This window comes from Corvus cornix, chromosome 22, assembly GCF_000738735.6.
Source record: "Corvus cornix cornix isolate S_Up_H32 chromosome 22, ASM73873v5, whole genome shotgun sequence".
Taxonomy (NCBI): domain Eukaryota; kingdom Metazoa; phylum Chordata; class Aves; order Passeriformes; family Corvidae; genus Corvus; species Corvus cornix.
In genome coordinates, this window is record NC_046351.1 from 3,461,344 (window position 1) to 3,482,828 (window position 21,485).

At 48.1% G+C, this 21,485-nt stretch overlaps 1 protein-coding gene across 2 annotated transcripts in view; it reads left to right on the plus strand.

Annotated features, from left to right (window-relative positions):
* Positions 1 to 21,485, plus strand: part of LRRTM4 (leucine rich repeat transmembrane neuronal 4) — a 196,332-nt gene that overhangs the window by 130,439 nt on the left and 44,408 nt on the right. The gene's annotated exons all lie outside the window — the stretch shown is intronic.

The following is a 21,485-nucleotide window of genomic DNA, read 5'->3' on the forward strand; positions in this document are numbered from 1 at the left end:
CTTCCAGAGGCTGATTTAAGCTTTCACTGGATTTCCTGATTCTCTGCAATGTTTGTGTCTTCTTTAACTTAATCCTCATCCCAGCTAACAGAGAAGTTTGGGGTGACAAGGCAGAATTTGGGGAGTTTAAGACACCCGGATTGAACTGCACCTCATCCAGAGTGTCCTGCAAACATCGAGGCAGCCTTGGCAATTTGGGAAGGAAAAGCAGGATCCAGTGTCTGCAGCTCTTGGAATTGAAGCTGGCCTTAAAACCCTGTAAAAACACAGCAATAAATTTCCCTGATTTATTTAAAGTGTGAAGAGGTCGGAATTTAAGTGTCTCTTTAACCAGAAAAACAAACAAGCAAACAAGCAGGGCCCAATTGCAGGTGGATTTAACATGCCTGTGGACAAGGGAATTTTTAATAGCTAATCTTCCCCTGCCAGCTCATGGGAAATATCAATCTATTAGGCAGGGTTCGAGTGCTGAATTTTTAATGCACTTTTAGTGATTAAAGTGTTCTTTTCCTCCACTGCTTGAAAGAGATCACAGTGGCTTTAAAGAGCAGTTTAAAGTCAGAACAACAATGGGGGGATTAATAACTGGAGTTGTCCATATTTCTCTCCAGGAAGGAAGGGCTGGGCCTGTTTGCATACAGGCCTTGCATTCAGAGCACTGGGGACAAGAGAAAATCCCTCATTTTGGGAGCAGCAATGAGCCAGAGCTGCTGGAGAAGGATCCTGTGGCTTTGCTGGCTCACAGCGAGTGGTTGGCCGTGGATGGGAGCTGGGAGGGGAGGCCTGGAGAGTGAGGATGGGCACAGCAGTCATGAGGATTGGTCGTGCCAATGGACATGGAGGGATGGAGTGTCGCTGTCACTGAGGGGAAAATGGGAATGTGCCAGCCCACTGATGGCAGGGAACGGGAATGTGCAGGGACAGAGGCCCAAATCCTTCCAGGAGCTGATTCCTGACTGCTATCGCAGCCAAAGCACGAAGGGCTAACAGTGCTGCCTGTGCTGGATCTCTGCACTGGTGCATTCTGTTCCTTTACCTTCCTCTTAAGGGGAAATATCCTCATTTGGCCCCAAATCCCTTTGCAAACCAGAGCCTGGCTCTCCAACCCCACTTTCCTTATAAAATTAAGTAAGGAAAATCACCCTGAGCCCTTCCTGTTCCACTTGACTTACGCAAGCAGAGACGCATTTGCTGCGTTCCTGTGCCCCAGTCCTGCCCCAGAGCCTTTCCAGCGTGTTTCGTGCTCAGCTCTCTGCAGCCCCCTCTGAAACCTCTGCATGACGTGGCCAAATCCCCATTTTAAAAGTGCTTTCAGAGCTCCTGCTCAGAACGGCCCCGGCCGCCCTAAATTTGTGTTTTAAAGAAGCTTTGGAGCCGGTGCTGGAACTTCTGTGCTCTCACTTTACTCAAGTTTGGGGTTGCTAATGGATGGGTCGTTGCAGCGCTGGCTGGCCCAGGGCAGTAATGAATTAACTGGATTTAATTGTGGGCTTTTGGGCCTGTTCTGGAGGTCAGAAATAAACAGCAGCCTGAGAGTTCTGCAATCAGGGGAGAAGCTCCAGGCAGGCACACGGAGCTGGGGTCACAGCTGAGAGGCTCAAGAAGCGGTGCCAAACCTCCTCTGCCCGCACTGACCACGTAGGAAAGGCCCAGGCAGTGAGCTGGGAGAGGGTAATTTGGTTAACGAAACATTCCTGAAGCCTCCACACCTGGGAATCTTGCAGGGATCCTCTGTTCCTCAGTGCTGGCCTCTCGGTCAGAAGATTCTCAAACACATTTTCCTCCACCTGGTTCAGTTCGAGTTAAGGTAAAAGAGGGTAAAACTCGGGGTGTCTGTAAGAATTGTCAGATATTTAAACTAAAAGAAGCTAAAATCGGAGCCCTTTCCCAGCCCAAGTGTTCAGTGAATTCTTTGTCTCGGCCTGCTGTCCAGTGACACTCCCACTTTACCTCCCTGAATAATCAGATCCGACCTGGCCCAGCTGGAGTGAACAGGTGAAGGGAATGTTCATGCCTGGGAAATCAGTAGTGGGATTTACCACAGGAATTAGGGTCTGCCTGGCCTCACTGAGGATCTTCCTAAGTCCTCTGAAATTGATGAGGAAATTCTCTGTTTGCTCCATGGTTTAATGAATTAGGAAAAGGGAGGACAAATAGAGTTATCGGACAGAATGAAGAAAATGATAGTGTAAAATATAATTAAATCTTGGAATGGCTTGGGTTGGAAGGGACCTTAAGGATCATCCAGCCCCACCTCATGTCAGGGGACACCTCCCACTATCCCAAGTTGCTCCAACCTGGCCTTGGACACTTCCAGGGATGGGGAATCCACAACTTCTCTGGGCACTTGTGGTGCTTTGGTTTAGTCTGTTGAGCAGAGGGCACAACCTTCAGACCCATCAGAAAACACAGTGATGGAAAGGGATCTTCCATCCCCAGAATTCCTTCTCATTTCCAGTTGAAACTGGGAGGGTTTTCTTCCGGCAGCTGCTGGGGCAAGAAGGGAGCTGCAGAGCCCCAGGGTCAGACCAGGGTGAGCTGGGTTTGAGTTCCTGTGGTTCCCTGCTCCTTCTGTGGATGTGGCTGCTGCCAGAACTGGGAATGTGGAACCAATTTGCTCATCTGGAGCTCAACACCGACAGTGGTGACACAGCTGCAGTTTGTAAACTGCTTTTGGCATTCTGTGCTTTAAAATAAGCAACAACTGAGCAAGGAGCACTTCAATCCCAGCCTTTTGCTGGTCTCCTTTGGTGTCACTCCAAAAATTCCAGCTCCCTGGTAATTGAAATGTCACTCTGGGGCCTTGCTCTGCCAGTCAGGAGGAATGGGAGAGGCAGGGAAAGGTGATTTCCTCAGCCTCAAGGAATTCTTTCCCCTGGGGGATGCCCCGTGTCCTGCAGAGGCTGCAAGGTGACCTCAGGGAATGTTTCTCATGAGCATTTGGATGATTCCTCATTCCTTAAAGATCATTTATGAGTCCCTGGGCCCTAAGTGCCCAAACACAGCTGATGCCACCCCAGGGGACAGCGATTCACAGGATTTGTTTGTGGCAGAGCAAAAAATTGCATGGCTGTTTTCCCAAATCTGTGTGTTTTGGAGAGCTGCTCCTAAATATTGAGATAATTGGAGTAAAAACCATCCTCTACAGGAGTTTCTGCTGCAGGATTTCTGACAAACCAGAATTCCACTCCTTTCTGTAAAGGCACTGGAATTATTCTTGCCCAGGGTGGGCAGGAATGCAGAGTCCTGGGTTTGGAGTGTTAACCAAGCAGGAAAACCTCTGGAATTAAACTGGCAGATTCCCACTATTTGTTTTATTCCATGTCTGCAAGATTTTCATCCTTTTTCCCCAAACCACCTCTTCTCTGAGCTTTTCCTGACAGCACAGAGGCAAGAAATGATGTTTTACAAGACATTAACCATTAACTTCCTTTGATTTTTTTTTCTGAACGACTTAAATCCTCATGTCTGTAAGATTTGCTCTGAGATATTTGGAGAGTGATATTTGATTTTTCTCTGGCTCTCTGCTGCCTGGGGAGGATGGGAATGCCATGCTCAATCCCACACTCACTGTGAGCTCTCATTGGGTTGGTTTAAACCAGGATTGAGGAATATTTGGGGAGCAGACATGGTGCACAGAGCCTGGATTCAGTCAGCAGGAATTCCAGAGAGGTTCTGCAGTATTACCGGGAATTTATCCCTAAAAATCCCACTTTAGCCACAGCTCCCTGCTGAGCTGAGCCCAGTCACTGTGCTCAGGAGAGGTGGGAAGTGCTGTGGTTGGAGAGGAACAGGTGAAAATCCCGTGTTTTAAATGGAATTCTGGGATGAGCAGCTGTCCCAAGGATGTGCTGCAGGGCACAGGGAAAACCTCCTGAATTTCTGCACTGCCCTGGTCAGTTTGGGACAGCTGAAGCTCCCTAGAACTGGAATTTTTAGCATTAAAGTCAAACTTTAACAAGTATTTCAAGGGCTGTAGTAGCAGTGATTTCATTGGAACTTTTTATCCTGCAGTTTTTCAGGTGGAATCTGGTGCACAGAGCTGGGCCCTGGGGGTTTCTGTTATTTCTCTCAAGCGGCGTCGTTCTGATGCCAAAGGAAACCAGGGCAGTTCCTCTTTCCCTCTCTGGCCTGGGCAGGGATGCACTGAATCCTTGTGGAATGCAAACTGTGCTCCCCACCCCAGCAATGCACCGGAATGAAACTGTGTCCATTCATCCTTTACACTGGTGCCTCCTCGTGCCAAGGGCTTGCACTGGGATTTCTGGGAGCTGTGTTCAGCCAGGGAGGGGATGGAGCAGAGGCAGCAGCCCAGCTGGAGAGGCTGGGATGGAGCTGGAGATCTCCCAGGCTGTCAGGGAAGATCCAGCGTTCTGCTTACTCCATCCTGCATTCAACAGCAAAAAATCCAGCAGGGTAATTGTCAGCTCTTTTCCCTGAGCCAAAAGTTTGGGAATGCTGTTGGGAGGGAATTCTTTTCCAGCCCGACTTTGCTCTAAATGGTGCAGCCCAAACTGCACATCTGCAGGAGACTGGGGAGCTGGAGGAGCACGGGGTTGGGCTGCTTTGGGAATTCCCTCCATTACCCATTTTCCTGATCCTTTGTCCATCCCTACAGTATTGTCCTCTGTGTTGGCTCCCAGCACTTGGAAGCTCAGGCAGGGCTTGGTGGGGAATGAGAACCAAAAATCCGTGTGAGAAGATGATGATTTTAATGACCAGGCCACAGAACCCTCTCCCTGCCTGGGCTTTGATCTTTTTCCTGGAAACTGCGGCTGTTAAAGGCACTGAAAGAATTGTGCACGTGGCTGAGGAGAGGGAAACGGGGCTGATGTGGTGAGGGGCACCCCTGCCATGGCAGGGGCTGGAGCTGGAGGAGCTTTAAGGTCATTTCCACCCCAGATCATTCCATGGTTCTGATTCCTACTCCTGCACTGGGATATGTTATCCTGGAGAGGATCTTGGTTAGTTTTTAACCCAGCTCAGCTTCCAGATGGGATTTTCCAGAACAAAACAGCAGAGGAGCTGTGGCTGTCCCCAGGTCCCCCCTGGAAGCATTCAAGGCCAGGTTGGATGGGGCTTGGAGCACCCTGGGACAGTGGGAGGTGTGGGACAGGGGTGGCACTGGGTGGGATTTAAGGTCCCTTCCAGCCCAAACCACTCCACGATTCTGTGAAAACTGATTTTCAAAAGTAACCCTGGCACACGACACATTCTTTTATTGAGATTTGTCTTTTGGATTGGCAGCTGGCAGGTGCCTAAAAATGAAATTTTCAGCTCTCTGCTTAAATGAGTATTCCTTGAAAATGTCACTGCTGCCTGGGATCGGTGGCTGTTCCATTCATTTTCTTCGTTACAGAGGGATTTCCATTCCCAAAATTGACCAAGTCGCTCTTGTCTCTTTGACAAGACTTTCTTTTTCTCCCACTTTGCACCTACTGGCTCATATCTCCCCAGCTGGCAGATTTTGAACCTTTATTTATCCCCTCTCTTCTCCAGCCTCTCACCATCTTATTCCATATGTTTATTATCCTTTCCATCCCCAAGCTGTGAGTAATTTTGAGGGAGATCAGGCAGCTGCCTGGGAATCAGCTGGTTGGCAGCAGCCTGGTGCTGGAGGAGTCCCTGGGTTAACTCACAATTGCTGCTGAAGGATTTTGGAGAGCACAGAAAAACATCCTCTCCCAGCAGTGCCAATCCCAAACTTGTCAGAATTACCAGCTATTATTGGACTGACTGAAAAAGGGAGAATTAAAAGGAAAAAATCCCAATGTTCTGTGTATTTATTTGCTTTTTAAATTGTTTTTAATGCCAGGATGAGCGGAATTTTACATGTTTAATCAAACTCTGGACTCTTATTTAATGAAAGGCTTAAAATTAGGAATATTTTCAATTTAATCCTGGGAATTTATCAGTGAAAGGATCAGATTTGCTTTCTGGGGGTGCCTTAGGAAATTAAGGTCCTGAATTAGGAATGGGGGGATCAGAAGGAACAAATCCCAATCCCACCCCTGTTAGATTCCTGCTATTTCTCCCTCAGATCTGACTGCTTTAGTTCTGTGCTCCCCACACTGTGCCTAAACCCCTGAGGTAAAATCAGATCCCAAATCTCCTTTGCTGGGTCCAAATTCCTATTAAAAGTCAGATTATTCCTGCTCTCCCGAGGGAATTGGGAGCACAGTGCCAATTGACACATTTTGGGGTGGAGATGATCCATAGCAAGCAAGGCAGGACTCCAAATTATAGTTCCTGGCATTTCTCTTTAAGGAGCTGAGCAATTGTTCAAAAAAACCAAAGTAAAGCATGAATTCCGTGCAGTTTATTCCTTTCACTCCTTCAGCTTTTCCAAGGGAAGCTGCACAGAAATGGAAATAATTTATGTTTGGTTTTTCCTGCTCACCCAACGGTTCAAGCAGGCAGCAGCCAAAGCAGAGCTCTCTCTGTCTGTAAACAATCCCTGAAATATTTTGATGGAAGAAGAGCATGAAGGGTTATCATTAGCTGGGTTTAATATCAGGGAATTATAAAAATCACACGTGAATCCGCAGCAAATAAAGAGATTTCCCCTTGGATGGGGCTGGCTCGGAGGCCCTGGATTCCTGCAGGCTGCAGGGATGTTCCTGGCCTGGACTGAGCTTGTTTTTCCCAGGGCCCTCACAGGCTGCAGGCACCCATTGTCTAAAATCCTGCTCATTTTCGCTGGGTGCCCTGTTAACCCGTTTGTGTTGCCACAGGACAAGACATTTGCTGGGCATTTTTTCATGGCAACATTAGGATTTAACAGGATGAAAGGCCTCCGAGTCACAGAACTGAAGAGAGATTTCTTTTGGAAGCAACCTCTGGAGGTAATTTCAGAGCTCAGGGTTCCACAGGGCCTTGTCCAGTCCGAGTCTGAAGGATGAAGATTCCCCAGACTTTCTGGGCCATGGTTTGGTCTTTAACAACTCCTTTGGTTCATTTTTATCTATTTTTAATATAAGCTCAACCAGAATTTCTCTCCTCACCTGTTGCTTCTGTGTCCTATTGTGTGCTCCTGGGGTGAGTCCAGCTCCACATTCCCAGATTTTTGCAGGGAATAGAAGAAGGCTGGGCTCCTGTAACTTCCTCCTCTTCACCCTAAACAAACCTGAGAGCGTTTTCCCTTTCCTCAGCCTTTTCCCAGCTGTACGTTGGAGGTTAGGAACAATTTCTTCACTGAAGAGTGGTTAAACATTGGGACAGGATCTCCAGGGAAGTCGTGGAGCCACTGGAGATGTTCCAAACAGGAGCAGAAAGGGCACTTTTAGCTTTTGTGGGCAGGGTGGAGTTTGGTCAAGGGTTGGACTTGGCGATCTTGGAGGTCTTTTCCAATATGAATGATTCCCTAATTCCATATCCAGCGGGGAGGGAGGTCCAGCTCTGCCTGATGGATCCCTGGGCCAAGGCTGGAAGTCTTGGATGGGTTTTAATTCCTCTCTGCTCTGCATGGGTTGTGTCCCACCTCGGTAACAAATCCCTCACTGAAGGACCTGCCTGGCAGAGCTGCTCCAGGATGGGAATTCGGAGTTCCACGTCATACAAAGGTGAGAGAATCTTCCTCAGGGTGTTCAGAATCACAAAGTTAAGGTTGGAAAAGACCTCCAAGACCATCAAGTCCAGCCTTTGATCCATCACCACCTTGTCAGGGGTTTAATGGTGTCACAAGTCCAGCAGAAAACTTTCTGACCATGCAGGGGTCCCAACATCTCTGCAGTTCCTCTGTGGCCTGGAGCTGTGCCAGGAGGATTGAGGGTGGATTTTGGGAAAGGCTCTTCCCCCAGAGGGTGCCGGGCACTGCCCAGGCTCCCCATGGAATGGGCACAGCCCCGAGGCTGCCAGAGTTCCAGGAGCACTTGGACAGCGCTGCCAGGGGTGCCCAGGGTCTCTACAATCCCTTCCAACCCCAACCATCCTGGGATCCTGTGGAAGCCAGCCAGGCATTCCTAACCAAGGACAATTCCGTACAACTCTGCAGACACCACGGGGATTCCAACAATCCAAGGACCCAATCCCCATTCCCTGTGAGCTGGCAGTGGGAACCAGCTCACCTCTCCCTGCGCTGAAGGCGGTGAAGTTCCAGCCCAACAGGAGAGGAGCCTGTTCTCACTTGGAATATCCGTGAGAGCTCCCAAACCCAGGCACTGCTCGGGATTTGCTGTGCACTCGCACCTCTGGCGGTTTGAAGCTGCTGGAGAAACATCAAAGATAAACACAAAAACCTAAAGCTTGATTAAGCTCATGAAAGCTGCTGTTAAATTGAGCCTCTGGCTTTCCTTGTGAATCCTTTTTATTTTCCCACTCGCCTTTTCTTTCATTTCTCTCTTCACTTCAGCGGGAAACTCATTTGCACAGGGAATGTGACCTGGGGATGATCATAAGGAATGCAAAGGGCTCCTTCACCCCCTCAGACCTCTCTGTGGACTTCTTACAAGTCTGTTGAGGATAAACACCACTCCAGACACTTTTTTCAAGGAAAATTAGCTCAGATCCTTAACCCAGGATCATCTCAACGAGTGTGTTGAGGTCTCAGGAGCTTGGATCTCTTGCTCACCTTGGATGTGATGGATGTTATCTTTATTTACAAGGGCGAAAAATGAAAAAGCCCTCAGTGAAATAAAGGGTTTCCTGTGGATGTATCTGAGGGGAAAATTACAATTAAATAGGAGGAAAATTACCTGAGCCAACTTGTGCTGGGATATAATTCAGAAACAAGTGCTAGGAACATGAGTCAACGGGAAAGGATCAGGAGACTCCAAAGGGAATCTGTACAAAGGATCAAATTCACCTCTGGAGCAGCTCCCAGGAATCTCAGCTCTCTCAGAGCAGCAGATGCACTGCCAGGGTTATGAGAAAGGTGTTTATCTAATCTTTGCACTCACAAATTATTATTTATATGGGAGGAATGCTGAGGTGTCCTGGGACTGGGGCCCTGCTGTGTGGAGCAATGAACAGGCCCTGCTCTGAGCAGACCAGAGATAAGGAGTGGTATCAGCCAGGGAAGTGATGGATCCTGCAAGAAACAAGTTGATAAAGCCTGGTCTAGCATTTTAATTCCATGTGGGCATGGCTTCAGCAAACTGGAGTCTGCCCCTGTGTCCTGGAGCCTTTTCCTGTGTTCTGGAGCCTGTCCCTCTATTCTGGTGCCTGTCCCTTTGTCCTGTCCGTGTGTCCTGGAGCCTGTCTCTGTGTCCTGTCCCTGGGTGCTGGACTGGGCTGGCAGGAGCAGAGTGAGCTCCTGGTCATCCCAGGGAGAGGAGAGGCCTGACCTCAGGACACCTCAGGTAAAGGTGCTCCCTCCCCACCAGGGACCTGTTTGTGTCCATCGACTCCTGTCCCCATCCCTGGAGGTGTCCAAGGAAGGCCTGGACATGGCACCCGGTGCTCTGGACTGGGTGACAAGGCAGGGATCGGTCACAGGTCGGACTCGATGGTCTGGAAGGGCTTTTCCAGCCTCACAGATTCTGGGATTTTGTGAATGGATCTTCCCTCTGCTGTCACTTGTCTCCCTGTCCAGCACCTCTGCAGACCTGGGTTATTCCAGTGGAAGGTGCCCCTGCCCATGGCAGGGGGTGGAACTGGGTGGTTTCAAGGTCCCTTCCGGCCCAAATTCCATGATTCCATGATTCTCTTGAGACAATCCCTGTGGCCTTTGCCCAGTGGATCCATGGCAGCCCTTCTCCCAGCAGCCAAGGGCAGCAGGATGCACGAAAAGGAGAGTTCCTGGATCTAATTTAACGCTGGACCAGAGTTCCCCACAGCTGTGGCTGTGGACAGGTTGGTTTTAAGCACCAAGCACCAAACCCCAAAAATTTCTGTGGGAGCTGCGGAGTTCGGAGCAGTTGGAAAAACTGCTGCGCCTGAGGTGCCTAAAGGAGGCAGTGATGGGGAGAGGAGCCAAATCTGGGGTTTAATGAGCTTGATTGATGCACACCCCTGGTTCCAGAAACCCCTGATCCCTTCATTAGAAAGGAAAATCTTCCTGCTGATGATGCTTCCAGAGCAATGTGAGCTGTTATTTCCAGAGCTGAGTGGGAGGTTTAGGGATGGCAGAGAGGGAGGGCAGTGCTTCAAGCAAAAGCTTTTCCCTTTGCTAATGGTAATCTGATGGACGGGAGAGTGGGCCTGGAATGGGATTTTGCTGTGGATCGTGATCGGAAAAATTGTTTGCCAAGCGTTCAGGAGCTGCCTGTGAGAGCTGCACGAAATTCTGTGGCACTGAGCAAGAAAGAGAACAAAACACAGCTGGGATCATCCCATGGATCTGAATTTGAGTGGTGAAGGGGAAAGGCAAAGGCGCGACTTCAGCTCTTCCCAAGTTGAAGCACAAACACCTGGAGGCCTTCCAGGAAGGAATCTATGGAAGCAGAAATTATGCCCAAGGATGGGCTCTGGAGTTGCCATTTTGCACAGAACAGCGGGATTTTCTGGGGAAAAGGGGCAAACATGGAATAATTTTCATTATTTTCTCTCATTGCCTAAAGAATTTGTGGCTGCCCCATCCCTGGAAGTGTCCAAGGCTGGGCTGGAGCACCCTGGGACAGTGGGAGGTGTCCCTGCCCATGGCAGGGGTGGCACTGGGTGGGATTTAAGGTCCCTTCCAACCCAAACTGTTCCGGGATCCTGTCCTGGTTCTCTGATCCATTAAAACCCAGTTTCAGGAGACTGTGACATTCCTTTACATTCCATAAGGGGATATGTGGGAGCAGTACCAGCCTCTTCCTGGAGACTCCCTCTCTAGTGGGCTTGTCTTTGAAGTGCCCTGCAAAACCAGCCCTGCTGAGGCTGGGAGGGACCTCTGGAGATGTTCTGCTCCAGCTCCCCAGCTCCGGGCAGGGTCACCTGAGGTTGGGGTTGACTATTTTCAAGGACAGAGACTCAGCAGCCTCTCTGGGCAGCCCCAGTGCTTGAGCACCCTCACTGGAAAGAGCTTTTCGTGGTGTTCAGTGCAATGTTCCCTGTTTCAGCTCATGCCTTGTGTCCCTGGCTCGAGGAGGAGCTGGGGCAGAGCCAGAGGGTCACTCAGCACCGGGAGGGACACACTGGATCCCTCACACTTTGGGTTCGTCATTAATCACGTCCCCATAAAACTTCCCAGACAGCACATCCTGGAAGGTCACCCGGAGTAAATCAGTCCTGGCGCAGAGCAGAGCTGAGGAGTTACGACTCAAGGTCACTCAGATAAATCCCAGCCTGGGCCTGATGGGGTTCGAAGGAATTTGGGAATGTTTAAAAGCCACCCCGTGCATAAACTGGTTTTTGTTTGTTTGTGCATCTTGAATAATTAATAAACCACAACAGGAAGGCTGGAGATTCTTAAACTCCAGGCTTAGCCAGACCTGTAGGGGACTTCTTCCCAAAACCTGGAGCAAGGTGAGATCATTTCTTATATCCCAGTGGTAGAACAAGTTTATTTTTCACAGCTCTTTAGTGTGGCTTTAATTACCCCGAGTCCAGAGGAGTCCTGGTTTTACACACTCCCATTTCTCCTCTGTTGGGAGAGGGAAAGATCAACAGAATTAAACCTGGAGTAAAGCTGTTGAAAATACAGCCTTACTGAGCTAATGGTGGTGCTGTTTGGTCGTTGCTGATTGAGTTTTAATTCAAGATAAATTAGTAATCAATTTAATTAGAGGAGCACAGCAGGGTGTGGGGGTTGAGCTGAGGGGCTGCCGGGGCCCGTTTGTAAACAATCCATGATTTAAAGAGTCTCTGGTCCACACTGAAAACACCTGGCTGGGAGTAAGGAAAAGGTTTCATCCCTGAATTCCTGGTGCAGAATGAGGCAGGAGGGACAAAGCCCAAGATTTTTTTTGCCCTAAAACATTTATGGTCTTTAAGCTGCCTCATTTCTGTCTGTCCCTTCAAAAGCTTCTTAAATAAGGTGTTAAACTGAGCCATTTGAATGGATTGAGCTGAAAGCTTTATCCCAGAAGTCTTGGGCTACATTTAAGGCACATTCTCTAAATTTTGGCCAACAGAACCCTCACATGTTGCAGTTATTTCTGCAGCAGAAATGCAGAGAAATTTCATTATGGACCAGATTTGTTGTTTGCTTCAGGCCTGTTGACTTCCTCAAGCCCATCCCGAGGCTGATGTAGGTTCAGTGCTTTAATTACACAGCAGAATTAAAGAATGAACTGCTCTGACAGTTGCTCTTAGACAGAACACGAGGATTGGGATGGGCAAAATATTATTTCAGCGAGATATGTATTATACATACACATATATATCTAATACATATTGGTGAGAATAATGGGGGAGGTTTTAGGTGGCCAGGGCAAACCTGAGGCCTGCACTGCCTGCAGGCATCCTGAGCAATGACATTCCATGGGGGTCACTGTGGAGAATTTGGGCCTGAGAAACAAGGAAAATGGGCAAAAAATGCATTTTAGGTGCTGTTCAGAGGTTCCTACCTTGCTAGAAGGCTGCAAGGGTCTCATTCCAGTCTGTGTGGTATTGGAGTGAATTCAATTAACTTCAAAAAGCAAAATACATGGGAAACTTCAAAGTGATATCTCCAAAGTCACCTTGAAGTTAGGAAAGCCTTGACTCGTTTCTCAGTGTGTCAAACCAGAGAGAAGGTAAAAATCCACTGCACAGTTCTCTGTGTTGGGTATCCAGATCCCCCCTCAGAGGAACAGGGATTATATTCTGTTCTCTTATTATTTTCCACATCCTTTTGGTTAAACTTTGTGGAAGTGATGGGTATTGCCTGGCTCTTCATTCCAGCAGCCCCAGATGTCTCAAACTGGGAATTTGGTGGCAATAAATTGGGTGAAACTGCAAGGAAATCAACACGTGGCTTTTCCTTTCCATCTTCATCAATAAGGAAAAGGGGAGGAAATTGTGGGGACCTCAGTGGGAAGTGTTGAGGCTGGCAAAGTGTCTTTATTTGAGGCATAATTGGGTGGGGCAGAACAAAGGGAAGGTGAATTCCCACCAGGAACTCAGGAAGGGCAATTTTACAGGATGTTTTGTAGGATTTTTGTCTGGCATGACCTTCTGCTTGGAATAAAGACCTGTGGTGTCAGGAGCTGTGGAATATTTCCCTGGGTTCTGTCACATCCTTGGCCTTAAATGTGAAAAAAACTTCCAAAATCTGCTCTCTGGGCTGCAATGGTTCATAGATTAAATGGGCATTTTTTTCTCTTGGGTTTTTTGAAGGTTTTGGTCCACCTGGATGTGCACCTCAGCTGTGCTGTGGTTCCCTGGGCTGCTCCTGGCTCGTGGATGGATTCACTGCCAGTTGTCACTTCAGGGACTCTTCTCTCATACAGGGAAACCTGGACCCGTTCTTCATGACTCAAATATATCGTGTTTGATAATGGCCACTAAAGGAAATCCTTTCTCTGGTCCTGCTGAAACAAGGAAAGGGGTTTTGCCTGTTCAGGTGGAAGGTCTTGGCACTGTTGTGGAGTGGGGGCATTTCCTGAACCAGAACCCAGAGCTGAGTGGATCACGGGGCTGAATTCCTGCTCTGCTTTGGAGATTAATTCCTCAATTCAGCTGAGATTTTTAGGATGGCGTTGAAGAAAGGGAAAAAAAATAAAAACACAGAATCCATGAATAAAGGGCTTAAAAACTGATACTGCGTTGAATCAAAGATATTTCCATCCTGTCTGTTGATGGCAGCGGCACAGGATCAATTAATAGAACATAAGGCCTTTGTTTATAATGCTCTGGTTTCTTCCCATCCGGAATTGTTCATAATACAGAGTTTATTTTTAAACTCCGACTTTCAAAGGAGCCTGACAGTTGTCAGTCTCAGCTAAATTAAAATTATCCTGACACCTCATGATTTCCACCCTGCACATCCCTCATTATCTCGATGAGTTGAGGGCTCACTTACAGGAGTTTTAAAGATGACGAAAGTGAGGCGCAGAGGGAGAGAAACTTCCAAGCTTCCAGGTTTTTGGAGGGTTGAAGTTCCACAAATCCCAACACTTCCCAAGGGAATACCTGTGAACATAAGGGCCTGGGTGAGGCATCCAAATCAAAGCTTTGGGCACAAAAAACCAACTTTGGTCCCTCAGCTCAGGTGGGTGATGGAGAGACTGAGCTGCTTCTCTCATGGAAATGCCATTTTAACACCCTTTAAATGCATTGGGATTTGCCAGCATAAATTCATGCCTTGGAAATGGCAAAGGAAAACTGTGCGAGTGTGGATGAGGAGAAACTTCTGTTAACATTAGGAACTGGGAAAGAAAGCTATTAATAGATCCAGCCAGTGATGCTAAACAGAGGGATAAATGTGAATTCAAGCTACTGCTTTTAAGTGGAAGGAGCCAGTATGGAAAATAAATCCCTGATTTCCGCTGGGACACTGTTCAGATTAGCCCTAATCCTCCCAAATGAGCAGGAGGTGGGGAAGGAAATCCTTTTTGTGTGTTCAAATAAACAGCAGAGACAGCCTGACCTCCAGCACGACCCCAAAACCCCATCCCACGAATGAACAGCGGGAAAACCCTCGTGGACTAGGAATGCTGAGCCAAGGGAATGTGGGCTCTGGGGATGGAAGGGGTGCAGGGGGTGCTCTCCTGGGCAAGCCCTGCGCTGCTGTGCAGAGCAGCTCCCCGTTGATTAACTGCGTTGCATAATTTATGCTCCTCCTTATTTAATCACTCTGGAGTTGCGGTGCTCGCTGGCAGTTGCTAGATTGCTTTATTAAATTTAGGCTGTGTTGAAGGAAATTTATTTTTGTGTATTCCTCCTTCGTAATTTTTTTTTTGCCCCTTAAATGTTGTCACATAAATTAGGGCGTTATCGATGAATCTGCATGAGGAGCTTTGCTATTTAGTTCTGGGGCCAGAATGCCCTAAATCATGTATGACACCTGTATTAGAACTTACTTCTCGCTATTCTTCTCCGTGATGGATTTACTTCCCCGGCTTCCTTCTCGTTTCTATCAGACAAAGGCATTCAGACTGGGAAGCAAGGGAGGAAAAAGAAATGGAAATCTAGGTCTTGTCTCTTTACTCAGGAAGGTGGAATAGCAAGACCTGAAACAGATCTGTTCAATCACATCACGACACTGAATACTGACATCTTTGTATTTCCCATTCCCAGAGGAGTGGTAAGGCCAGGGGAGGAGAAGGGTGCTGTTTGTGGGAGTTGGTTACAGGGGGTTTAAGTTCAGAAGAGGATTAAATATAATCATGGAATGGTTTGGGTTGGAAAGGAAATAAAACGTCACGAAATTCCACCCCTGCCATGGGCAGGGACACCTCCCACTGTCCCAGGGTGCTCCAGCTTGGCCTTGGGCACTTCCAGGGATCCAGGGGCTTCTCTGGGAATTCCATCCCAGCCCCTCCCCACCCTCCCGGCCAGGAATTCCTTCCCAATATCCCATCTATCCCTGCCCTCTGGCAGTGGGAAGCCATTCCCTCTCCTCCAGGCCCTTATCCAAAGGGGCTTCCTGTAAGGAGTAGGAAACACAGCTGAAGTGTTAATGAAGAAAATTAACATGTTAATGAAGAACTCTGAAAATATAAATTCTTTCCTCCTTTTTTAGTTATCCCCTTCTGTCATTTAGTCCCAAAACCTCATGAATGCAGTGAGGTCAAGAAGATGAATTTTAGGGAAATGGTGCCATTGACAAAAACTCCTTTGGCTAAAGGGCCTGGACTTTCCTGCTGCTCAGGGCTGGAACCTGCCCTGTAAATCCATGGAGTTTCTCTTTTGCAAAGTTTCAGCTGATAGCATTTCTCGTCACACAGACTTTACATGGCACCTTAATTAGTTTAAACAGTAAGAAATTACCAGATGTACGTTCGTGACTGCAGAAATCAAAGTTAAAAGGGCCCAACACCACCACTCTTAGGTCCACATTTGAACATCTGAAAAGTCAACCTGTGTTTGCTTTTTGAGGACAAACAACTCTTTAAAAGCCAAGTATTCACTAGAAAATAGCATTTTTCTTCATAAAATGCACATCAATCCTAATTTAGATGCAAGCAGAACATATTTCCCTCAAAAGTCCTCACCAGAAGCAAAATATTTCCAGAACTGGTGTCTATTTATCAATAAGTGCTGATGTGGACATAATACAGGGTTGGGTTGAATTTCCTCCTTGTTATTTGTCTGCAGGTCCTTGATTTATGAATTTATCCACACATGTATGGAGCCATCCTTCAGCTGCCTGAAAACTACCCCATGGAAGTGTTTTTAATGGGAAACTGTTTTCCCAGTTATTCATCTCATTGCTGGGATCTGCTTCCAGTGGTAAAATTAGATTTCCTCCAATAATTCTTTTCAGACAGCTGTCAACATCCTCCTGATTCTGCTTTTCTCTGCCAAATTTACATTCTTCCTTAGCAAAATAAATCTCCCACGGGTTACAGGATTTTTTTTTTATCTCCAAAGCTATCCCTTGGATATACATGAGTGCATGGCTGTATCGCTGTAAATCCTACAAAAGGGGGGAAAAAGCAGTGGAAATTAGAGCTTTTTAATGAGAAAATTAACTCTACACTGGTTACTTAAGGCTTTATTTTTCTTTCCCCATCTGTTTTATTAAGCATCCGAAGTGGAACAGGCCTAATCTTCCCAGATTAAAGTTCCACAAATTTGAGGAGTGGAGTACATGCAAATATTCTTTTGTAGTCTTACTAAAATACTGTAATCCTCAGAAAAAGGGGGAATTAGGCTTGTAATAAGGAGATTCTGCCGTAGTTTAGGATGCCCAGAGCAGCTGTGGCTGCCTCATCCCTGGAAGTGCCCAAGGCCAGGCTGGAGCACCCTGGGACAGCAGGAGGTGTCCCTGCCCATGGCAGGGGTGGCACTGGGTGGGATTTAAGATCTCTTCCAATCCAAACCATTCTGGAATTCTGTGGTTTATAACAAAACTCTTCCTGTGAACTCCTCAAAAACTGCGGATTGGCATCAGGACTCCCAGACGTGGTGAGGAATCTGCTGTGAGGGGATGCCTGACCTCAGGTGAGGGACTCGTGTGCTCCCTTGGAAAACCGACGTACGGAGGTCATGGACGGTCTGTTTGGAATGGTTCTTTTAGAGAATTAGAATCCCGGAATGGTTTGACTTGGGAGGGACATTCCAGATCATCTAGTGCCACCCCTGCCATAGGCAGGGACACCTCCCACTGTCCCAGGGGGCTCTCCAAGCCCCGTCCAACCTGGCCTTGGAATGATGGTGTAGGTGTGCCACATGGGGAGGGGTGAGGAGGGATGGCATGGCATGGCATGGCATGGCATGGCATGGCATGGCATGGCATGGCATGGCATGGGAAGTGATGCAATGAGATGGGATCGAGGCTCTGATTCCACACTGAAATTCCATGCTGAGTTTTCCCACTATTCCTTTTAAGACTGGACTTTAAAAGTCCAGTTCTTGCACAGTGATTTTGAGAGAAGCAATCCAAGTGTTCCCTTTTCTACTCCCTCTGTCCTGGTGCTTCGGCAGAGCCTGGTCACTGCCCTTTCCACATTCAGGGGCATGTAGGTGCCAGGATTAGGGCAGGATTTGGGTTTTTCTGGGAAGAAGCCACTGGGAAGCTCTGTAATTTGGTTATTGCCTCTCTGACTATCAGAACACACTGGGCTGTTTGGTTCTTTCCTGCCAGAACTGCAAACAGCTCCCTGCACCTCATCCCTCCCTCCCCTCCCTGCCCACTCCTTACAGAAACCCTGCTCCAAACACACTCCCGACAAAATTGCCTCCCCAAATTACAGCAGCGGCATCACGGAAAGTTTCATTCCTGACTTGTGCTAATTCCAAGAGGAACGAAGAGTGTCAGATCCCACTGCACTCCCCCAGCAGAGCGTTCTGTGCTGGGGGCGCTGGGAGCCGCGGCAGTGGCAGGTGCACGGTGACACGTTAATAGCGCCTGATAAATCACTGCCACCCGCTCCCAGGGCACTGTGCAGTGCAGGGAACAGATTTCTCTGCTGTCCTGCTCTCTCTCCTCCTTTCCTGCGTGGCACTGCCCTCCTCGTTCAGGGTTATACCCACCCAGCTCAGGATGTGCTGCTTCCCCGATGCTCCAAGCAGGGGTTGGCCCCCAATAATTCATTTCTGAGCGAAGGAAGAGCAGGAGTTTGGAAAATGTCAGGGCTTTCACACTTTCCTCGTGATCACCGAATCCCTGAGGTTGGGAAAGCCCTCCCAGATCATCGAGTCCAACCTGTGACCCCTCCCCACCTTGTCAACTCCGAGCACTGAGTGCCACGTCCAGTTGTTCCTTGGGCACCTCAAGGGATGGGGATTTTACAGGGCCTGGATCTTTCAGGGGCCCTGACTGGCAGCAAAATATCCCTGTTGAGGAGAAGTTCCTCTTCTTCTGGAAACAGGAAGCATTTCCTTTTTCCTCCTGTCATGCCGCTGCTCAGGCTGCTTTGGCTCTTCCTGGCTGGGTGAGCTGCTCCATGGCATCAGGTGGTAGAGTCACCATCTCTGGATGTGTTTAAAAAAAGTGCTTGGTGCCATAGTCTGGCTGAGGTGTTAGGACATGGGTTGGACTCGAAGATCTTGGAGGTTTCTTCCAACCTCGTTATTCTGTGATTATTCTGTAGTTGGGTATTACGATATCCCGCAGCGATAGGGAGGAGAGGAGAGATCCAACAAGCAGGAATTGTGCAGCAAGATTGATTTATTTAATTATTTTACAAACTCTTTTATAGACTTTTTTCTTCATAGTCTAGTTGGACCAGGATCAGCCACCCCTTGGGGTGATTGGCTAAAATCCTAAAACATCCATTGTCAAAATATTTTCCTACTGTACCATAAACAAAGCTCTGCAAGGTCACAGGTGTTCACAGTTTATAGAACTCTGCTAATGTCTTCCGTGAGAGAGAAAAGGATCCCATGGGACTGGAAAGAAGCAAGAAAAATTCTTGCTAACAGCAATATTTGTATCCACAATTGGGAGCCACCAGAATCCCAAGGGAATGTCGGGCACTGTAGGAATCTGGATTTGCTATCGGGGGAGGTGGCACATCTGTTCTCCCAGTGATCCAACTGGCACTCCATTGACAAGGATCGTGGGATCACAGAATATCCCGAGCTGGAAGGGACCTGTGGGTCCAACTCTTAAGTGAATCGCCCATGCAGGGATCAATCCATGGGAAAACAGAGCCAGTGAAATCCATTGGGACGCACTGAACTGGTGGATTTGGGAGTCATGTTTCCCTCTTTAGTGCCTTTTTCTATGAAGAAATAATGAAGCAGAACCATCTCAAACCCTCCCAGGTTCTGAATTCAAAGCGTCTGTTCTGCTGCAATTGTCTCAAGGTGCTTTCTAAATATTTGGAATTAGGATACAAGAAAAATGGAATTCTCCTGAAGAGTTTGCGAATCTGAATGGTCCCGATAAGAAGAGGATTAAAGGAAAGTTGTTTGAACAAACCAAGATGGAATGATGAAGGTCTTTTTGGCACAGGAACTGTGCTGCCAGGAGAACAGAACCCAGATCTCTGGAATTAATTAATATTAATTCATTATTTGTGTAATATAAATCATGTAATTACCATGTGCAATTTCCGTTTCAAACTCGGTTAATTTATCATTTTATGTCCTTGTAAACTATGGTTGAATCCAGCAGCTCATTTTTATCTTCATGTTAATTAATTCTTCTCTAACATAACTCCGGGCTTGTTTTCTACCTGCCATGGACAGCCAGGCACTCAGGCATAGTCTGTGGTACCAAAATGGGATACGAGGGACTCAATCCATGGATTCCTGGCTGTCCAAATGGTTCATCTGGTGGAACTGGGAGTATCCATGAAGTCAGAGCACGTCCCTGTGTGCACATGGATTCATCCATTTCCTTAATCTCGCGATTTCCCAGTTTTGCTCAGCCTCTAACACACAAAATGGGAGCTGGTAAGAGTTTGGATCACTCTTCCATGCTCACTGTTCCCTGCGAGAATGGCTGATGTGAAAGGAAGCTGAAGTGACAAAGGTGGGGTTTGCTCATGGTTTTCCTCTGGCAGATTTCCAGGACAAGGGCTCTGTCCTGCTGTCACAGGGATGTGGAAGTCCAGAGGGAGCACCTGGTGTTCCCTGAGCGTCACCTGCAGGGGACAGCTGTCTGTGTCAGCCCAGGGAGTGGGTTGGGTGGGATATTGGGAAGGAATTCCTCCCTGGGAGGGTGGGGAGGGGCTGGGATGGAATTCCCAGAGGAGCTGTGGCTGCCCCTGGATCCCTGGCAGTGCCCAAGGCCAGGTTGGAGCACCCTGGGACAGTGGGAGGTGTCCCTGCCCACGGCAGGGGTGGCACTGGGTGGGATTTAACATCCCTCCAACCCAAACCATTCCAGGATTTTTTTAGCCACTGGAGGTTTTTATCACTTTCCTTCCCCCAGCTTTCTCTCCAAAGGCTCCTGGTGGGATTCTTGGGATGTCCTGTGCAGGGACAGAAGCTGGACTTGGATAATCCTTGTGGATCCTTTCCAGTTCAGGATATTCCGTGATTCCTTCCTTTCCTCCTGCCGTGAAATACATCCCCCGTGACCTTATGGAGCTCCGAGCACAGCTGGGGTTTGATCTCTATGAAAATAAGAGCAGCCGATAATTTATTTCATTCCAAACTCACATTTTTAATTAGCTGTCGACTACAAGCAATATTTCATCACCCCATCCATTGACAGGGAGACAGCCAAAGCTGTATTTTTAGTTCTTGTACTCTGCTTTTCTCTCCAGATGCTCATCCTCTCTTTTTTTCCTAATGTAAAACTATTAATTAATGAGAGACAATCACTCACCCGATGCCACGGGCTGTCAGGAGCTAACAAATGCCAGTTAAAAAAGCGAAATAACAAAACTGGGAGCACTAAGAGGTGGCAGCAGGAGAAGGGAGATGAGAGGAGTTAATTGCTGGACTTTCAAACATCCAGGGAAGGGAGGTGTAGAAAAAGTTTACAGGGGAAATTAATGATGTACAACAAATTAGCTCCAGCGGCTAACGCTGGAAGGGAAACCCTAATTATGAAAGAAGGCGGGATGAGGACTGGGAAAGGGATGGTGGGACACTGCTGGTGACAGGACAGAGCTGTTGGGGACCTTGTTTGGAGCCTTGGAAGGGAGCTCTGGGTCTTCTGCTCCAGCAGAGCTCAGGAGGTTGTGAAACATCACAACAAGGAGGGTTAAAGCCTCCCCTGGGCCCTGCTGGGCGTTGCTGAGGTTTTGCTGTCAGAGCTGCTGCTGTGACAGGGTGACCACGTTCGGGTGTCCACAGGGACAGGAGGGCAGTGGTGTCATGTCAGAGGGGGCAGCGGTGACAGCTCTGTTCTGCTTCCTCCCCGCAGCTCCTCTCCCAGGGGCGGCAGCAAGGCCAGAGAGAGAAAATGAGCTGGGAGAAATCAGTGCTGGAGTTAAGCAGGGGCTGGGGCTCAGACCCTGAGGGGCTGTGAGGAAATAACCTCGTGGTCCTTCAGACCTTCTCATGCAGGTCTGGCACAGAGAGGGGGAGTCACCCTGCGATTTTGTGCAGTCAGAACCCTCCAGTGGGGCTGT